The sequence below is a fragment of the Mobula birostris genome, chromosome 18 (genome assembly GCF_030028105.1).
Source record: "Mobula birostris isolate sMobBir1 chromosome 18, sMobBir1.hap1, whole genome shotgun sequence".
NCBI lineage: Eukaryota > Metazoa > Chordata > Chondrichthyes > Myliobatiformes > Myliobatidae > Mobula > Mobula birostris.
Window position 1 is genome coordinate 22,425,791 of NC_092387.1, and position 7,468 is coordinate 22,433,258.

The 7,468-nt window shown below is 39.6% G+C and overlaps 1 protein-coding gene across 2 annotated transcripts in view; it reads right to left on the bottom strand.

Annotated features, from left to right (window-relative positions):
• The window catches only part of c18h15orf39 (chromosome 18 C15orf39 homolog), a 78,295-nt gene extending 71,129 nt beyond the window's left edge, over positions 1-7,166 (bottom strand). Inside the window, exons 1-2 of one of the 2 annotated variants that reach the window (XM_072282353.1) lie at positions 6,805-7,166; positions 3,518-3,560 (exon numbers count right to left, since the gene is read on the bottom strand). The gene's annotated coding sequence lies outside the window, so the exon portion shown is untranslated. Of the gene's footprint in view, positions 1-3,517; positions 3,561-6,698 lie in introns of both variants that reach the window. The other variant, XM_072282355.1, reaches the window with a different exon arrangement.
• Positions 7,167-7,468: the final 302 nt, after the last annotated feature.

Sequence of the window (7,468 nt, forward strand, 5' to 3'; positions counted from 1 at the left end):
TTTCCATTTAAGGGCATTGGTGTTTCCATACCAGGCTGTGATGCAGCTAGTCAATATTCTCTCCACCACACATCTAAAGAAGTTCATCAAAGTTTTAGATGTCATTCCGAATCTCTACAAACTCCTAAGGAGGTAGAGGCGCTGCCGTGCTTTCTTCATAATTTCATTTACGCGCTGGGCCCAGGAAGTCTTCCCAAATAATAACACCGAGGAATTTACAGTTGGTGACCTTCTCCATCTCTGATGATGAAAACACCAAAGCTTAAATAAACTGAATTATTAACCATTTTTAATGGGTTTTCTTAGGAAATCAGATGCAAAATTTAAAAAGTTAAATGTTTAGAGATGGTGATGTTCAACAGTAACCAAAGGATATTATTCAAAATTGTATAAACCATTTTTCAATAAGGCTCAACATTTCAGATCGCTTATCTTTAGTGGGACTAATTTGCAATAAGTTAATATTCATGACATATCAAGTAATTCAGCATTGATTGCATCAGCAAATTCCCATCAACTGTGCTCGGTAGAGGAGCATGGTATTACTGACTCTAGGTCCTGTATGTTTGCACGCTACATTATTTACAATGTAATGAAGATAAGTGCTGCCGTCAACGCAGCGGTGATTTCCAACGAAGGAGTAGGAACCACCTTTTCCCATCTCCATAACACGATCTAATTTTAACCAAATTTTTACTCATTTTCTGAAATCCTCAACAATGCCCTCTTTTTACTTCATTGCAAGACATTACTATCAAACAGCATTTTTCCCCCTCCGTAAGTTTGAAATCGTCCAAGCTTCTGTTTCTTTGCCATAGCTAATGTCATCCAATTCACCCATTAACCCCAGCTGAATAAAGACCCAATGTAAAAGTTCTCATACTTGTCTTCAAATTTTCTTGAGCCCCTCCCTTCTAAATAACCGCTTCCTTTATTACACCTAACCTTAATTTGCCACTTCCCCCTTCTCTTCATTCAGAACTCCTGTTAAAGAAGGAATGCCTTAGCTGTTAGTTATTTATCTTCTTATCACCTTATATGACCTGGTACCAAATTTTGTTGGTTACACTGACTGGTTTAGATTTAGATAAAGAAAGATCAGACGATGATAAGGGGTAAAAAAGTGAGGAATTCTTCAAGTGTCTTTAGGAAGACTTTCATGATTAGGATGTTTCTAGCACAATAGGGAAGGTGACATTGTTGAAATTGATTCTGCATAATTAGCTAGAAGAAAGTGGAGCAAGATTCAGTGGGGGAGCATCCAGGAAGCAGTGATCATATTATCATACAACTTAGAATAGCTACATTTCAAGGGAAGAATTGTACATTGGAGAATGACCAATGTCAATAGAATAAAAATAAGTATGGTACAGGGAAAAGAACAGGCAAACACTCAACAGTTAGAAGCTTTAAAGTGGATTCAGCTATAATCTAACGATTCAGCGATACGCTGGGTGCATTCCATGTGGGAGGAGAGTAGGGAAATTAAAGCCAGTGTTACATGGAAAGGTAATGAGGAAAACAGAAATTAACAGCAAATGCATAAATGCTGGAAGAACTCAAGGAGGAACTTTGAAATGAGAAACCAGTTGGGTCAGAGATACTTTCTTAGAATTAGGGAAGTGCAGAAAGGTGTCAATTTTCAAAGCAGGGCTGGGGAAGAAGTGAGGCATAAGACAAAAGACTATAGCAAGATGACACCTTTGGAAATTACACCTCACTATACCTGCCACCCCCACCCCACTCTGCTTTGAGCATTGACACCCCACGACTCTTCTTTCAGTGCAGGGGAAGGGTCCCCAACCCAGAATGTTAACTGGTTTCCCTTTGCACAGAGTCTGCTTGACTGGCTGAGTTCTTCGAGCATGTCCGCTTTTGTTTCTGACTCCAGCATCAGCTATCCTGAATAAAGAGCATGTGACAGATGCTAGCCCGCTATCACTATTGAGAGCAAGGCTTCCTACAGAGTGGCAAAGAGAGACCATTAGTAAATTCTGAGAACAAGTGTAATAAGAAGTCTAAAAATATCTCCTTCAATGTGAACAGGAAAAGATATGTAAGAGAAGAGCGAGCCAATGGGGTTGATGTGATGTATATGGATTTCAAAATTTGATAAGGCATCATATAATAGACTTGTTATTAAGACCTAACCTCATTGAATAAATGGGGGTGCCATAAGGGAGTAGCATAATGTTGTTTTTCAGAATAGAGGGAAGTGGACAGTGCAGTTTCCCGGGCATGGTTACTAGGTCTACTGCTTTTCTTAATATGAATAAATAAATCATTTGGATCTGAGTGTACGGGATGAAAGTCCCGAATATGCAGATGACACAAAACTTGGTGAGGTGAACTCTTGAGCAGCAGTACTTTCTAGTGGAATGAATGAATGGGTGAGAGATGTAATAGAAAACTTTGAAATAATAAAGAATTATATTTTGGTAGGAAGAGTGAGAACAGGCAATTTATTTATTTATTGATGTAGAGCACAGAATAGGCCCATACAGCCCTTTGAACCATGCTACCCAGCAATCCCCTGATTCATTCCTAGACTAATCACAATGACCAATTAACATACCAACCGGTATGTCTTTGGACTGTGGGAAGAAACTAGATCACCCGGAGAAAACCCATGTGATCACAGGGAGAACGTACAAACTCCTTACAGGTAGAGGCACGAAATGAACCTGGGTCGCTGGTACTGAAGTGTTGTGCCAATCACTGCACCACCGTGCGGTCACAGCTATAAAAGGGGTGCACACAGAGAGGGATCCAATAGTTTATGTGGATAGTGGCAAGGCTGGTTGAGTATTAATTCAAAAAGCAAATGGGATCCTGGACAGAATACAAGTAAAGGGAATCATTATAAAATAATAGTTCAATCCAACTTGAGTATAATGTGCAGTTTGGGATTCTACACTTTAGGAAAGATATGAGTGCTTTGGAAAGAGATTTACCAAAACAAGTCCAGGGATAAGGATCTTTAGTTAATATGGATAGAATAGAGAAGCTGGGAATTTTTTCCCTGGAGTAGAAAGAGATTTTATATACTTGGATTAGATAGAACTGATGGACCAAATGGACGTTCTCTGTTCTATAACCATTCTGTGTTAGAAGGCTCTATTCAGGGATAGAGGCTCAGATGAACTAAGATGGCCAGATGGCCAGTTACTGTGCTGTATATCATCTGTAGTGTTCCCATGGCGATCTGAGATGGTTTCTTGAAGGTAAAGTGTAAATATTTAACATCACCGAGGGCAAAAACACAAGTAAAAGCAATACGATTTTGTCTATAGTAGTGATCATCCTCTAGGTGACACTATTGCCATTAAATGCAACATCAGATTAGTGCACTCTGCCTTTACAAGTTAAGTTTGTTAGCCTTTTATCCTGTGATTGTTCCATTGTAATTGTTCTTAATGCAATTACGTTAACTGTTAATTATTTTCTTAGGTATTTTTACCAGCATGCAACAGAATTGCTAACATTGCATAACTTTGAAGAATAAAGTCAAACTTACCACGGATTGTCAATGTTCTGCTATTTCTTGCTTTACTCAGAATCTGAAGAGGAAGCAAAGTCACTTAGTAGGAACAATTACACCAGCAAGATTTCCTCTATTGCATTTTTTTTGCATTTAAATATATTTAAGTCAGATTCTTTGCATAATCAACATGTTTATCTTTTGACACCATTACAATGGGTTTTCTATAGGCAGATGGCAAAGGAATGAAAAAGCTGTTTGATTTGTTTCTGGATTAATCCTGTCCGATGAGTTACATTAGTGCATATTTTGAAGGTGATAAGCTACAGCAGCTGAAGACCACAAAATTACACTCAGTGGCCACTATATTAGATACAGGAAGTACCTAATAAAGTGGCCAGTGAGCCTAGTTGAAAAGTAATGTAAAACCAACCTCAGATGTTATAAGAAGTGTCAGCAAAAGTTTCTTGTGTAAAGAGATATGTTAACACTTCAATTTTGTCACTGAATTAAATACTTCAAATATCTCCAACGGAATTCATACATGAAGAAATTCAACTGTCAGTTTCAGTGTTAGAGTTGGGCAATGCTTAAACAGAAATCTTATTTTTTAAACAGTTAATGTAACTTTTTGTGATGTTTAATTTGCTTCAACCTAGCTGACATATCCGTTATGCCTTTCAGTGGTGCAGCAAACAGCAGTGTGGAACATGAACACCAACTATATGCAGTGACATCAGCCTTTGGTCTGAAGTTGTTCAACAATCGGAGCTTAAAAATCAGCAAACACTGAACAATCTAGGGCATCATTCTTTTATGGACAGTCCAAATCTCCACGCCTATTCAAATTGTAATCAGATAATGACAGTTTTTTTATTGGATCAGTCCATCACTGATCCTCTTCTTGACCCGCTTCAGATTGCTTATAGAGCATGTTGATCAGTGGAGGATGCAGTTAACTTGTGCCTTCATTAGATTCTTCGACATTTGGACTCCCACAACACCGATGTGAGGATCTTGTTTTGCGGATTGTAGCTCAGCCTTCAACACTATTGCTCTGGAGTTGCTCCACAGCAAGCTAACCTAGCTAGCTATACCCTGCAGGATCTGTCAGTGGATTATGAATTTGCTGACAGAAAGGAAGCAGTATATAAAACTGGGCTCCTATTTGTCCAGTCCAATGTCTATAAACACAGGCTCTCCTCAGGGCTGTGTTATTGCACCCGTCTTGCTCTCACTTTATACAAGTAACTGTACCTCCGCAGACAAATCCATCAGTATCCTAAAGTTCACGGATCTCTAATAACGCTGTGACATGCTGTCAAAGAGAGGTAGTGTCAAAGAGAGGTAGACCGTCTAGCAGAGTGGTGTGCTCATAGCAACTTGGAGCAACCATTAACAATACAATACATTGAAGTGGGACAAGCACGTTACGTTCATCCCTAGGAAAGCTCAGCACAGGTGGTTCTTCCTATGCCAGTTGAGAAAATTTAACATCTCAGAGTGTATCCTGATGATATTTTTGCTCAGCCATTATTGACAGTGTGGTGACCACTTCATTCCCCTCCTCCTTCGTCAGGTCCGGGTTGCAGTGAGTGGTCTACTCAGATGAGTTCATTGAATGTTAGCTATCAACATTAAAAGGCTTGTTCATCTCAAGAGCAAAGTAAAGAGCTGAAAATAAAAACCCAACAATAAAAACTCACCCAGCTGAAATATCCTCAACAATCCCTGCACAACATTCATTAGTCTTTCCCGCTCTCCTTGTTCTGTTGATAATTATTTAGTTTGTTCATACGTTCATATTTTTTAAAGTTTGCACATGCGACTGTGCATTACTCATGGTTGCTTGCATTATTGTCTTGTAAAATGTGGGTTTCTATTGTGTTGTCTATTATGGTATTGTTCTGTGTTTTATGCTTGACACTGAATCACAATCAATTCTGGTATGTTTCACATACTGGCAATAAAGCGATTCTGATTTATGTAATCCTGTTGGATGATTCATTTCACAATGCTGTATGATTTCATGTTTTGGAAGGTGATTTTAAAAGCTTTTGAAATTATTCTAGAAATCCTTTGTTTATGATCAAAGTCTGACTTACAATAATGAGATTTCATTGGAGACATACAATGCTGCAGACGCTGAAGTCTGGAGTTAAAAAAAAACTGCTGGAGTTACTCAGTGGACCAGGCAGCATCTGTGGAGATATAACTGCTTCATTTTCTTGTAGCATTAACTGTTTGAATTGATGCCCACCAGTCATACAAAGTTTACACTTGATTCAACACATGAGGGAAATGGACTAATTCTTGATTCCATGGGCAGACCTGGCAGAATATCATTTACGTTTTTATGTTAGTCCACCAAATCAGTCAATGACTGTGGGTGCCATGGGAGTGCAGCGGTTAGTGCGACACAATTGCAGCTCGGGCTGTCAGAGTTTGGAGTTCAATTCCAACGTCATCCCTAAGGAGCTTGCATGTTCTCCCTGTGACCACCTGGGTTTCCTCTGGGTGCTCTGGTTTCCTCCCACACTCCAAAGACATACCGGTTGGTAGGTTAACTGGTCTTTGCAAATTGTCCCGTGATTAGGCTAGGGTTAAATTGCAGCTCGAAGGGCTGGAATTGCCTATTCCATACTGTATCTCAAATAAATAAATATGTACATATAAATAAATAAATTGGTTTATTATTGTCATATGCACCATGATAAGGTGAACAATTTCACATACTGTTTATACAGATCAATACTTTACACAATGCATTAGGGCACTACAAGATGAAACAATGACAGAATGCAAAAGAAGTTGTAACAGCCACAAAGTGTAGTGCAGGTGGACAATAAGGTGCAAGATCATAACCAGTTAGATTGAAGGCAACAGTCACCCTGCCCTACTAGAGAGCCATTCAGTAGTCTTATAACATTGGGACAGAGGCTGTCCTTGAGCTTGGTGGTATACGCTTTCAGCGTTTTGTATCTTCTGCCCGATGTCTGGGATACGTCGGGGCTTAGAGCTACACTAATTTATCGTACCACCATTGAGGTCACTTTTGCTTCAGAACGGAGAATAATGATTAACGACTTTTCCCTTCTTCATTATGTATCTCAAATCTTATTGTAGCAACTTTACAACTGATTCAGCAGATAATTGACAGTCGAGGCAATTAAAAGAGTAAGGTAGGAAAGTGCGGTCTAATTTTTATCATATATACCTGTGTTTGATTCGCTTGCAGTTGGGCGGCGTACATAATCCCAAATGCACTCCGAAGGCGACAGGAAAAAAGTGCTCAATATAGGTGCAATCCAATTTGTACCCACCTTTCCAAAGGCAAATCCAGCAAACAAGTTAGCAGGTTCATTTTTTAAAGAATCATGCTGTGATCCGCTCCGCATGAGAGAAACCAACAAAATGATTCTAGCAGGTCTCGCGCTTTGCTGAGGAATGGAAGCGTCCGGAAACAAAAGTTCACGCTACGGACTACAAGAGTCAGAACTAGCTGTGATCACAGAAAGATATCGAAGCCACAAATGCTTCCCGAAGTAAAATTTCACGATCGAACTTCCCCCCTACTGTGGGAAAACAAGGCATTGGTTCCTTCTTTTAATGTTGTTGTGAGCCGGGTCCTATATGTTGAGTCACTGCACTGAGAGACTTATTTCCCTTGCAAATCTGGTTTAACTTCTGGCTTCTGCGGTGCGTTTTATACTTGCAAACAAGCGCGATGTGATGAAATAGCCAATGATATCATCGAGTCTGGGCGGTCGGCCAAACTAACACACGGAACCAATCCCGCAGAGACTGCAGAGACCAAGGGCACATAAAGGAATCTAATACAGGATAAACGCTCCCTGAAAATGGCTACGAAGTTTTTGACTCTTAAATGAAGAAGGCTAATGAACCGAGATATTACAAATAATGAGGATTTTTTTTTAAAAACACAGGAAGTGCTGGAGGAACTCAGCGGGTCGAACTGCAAACCGT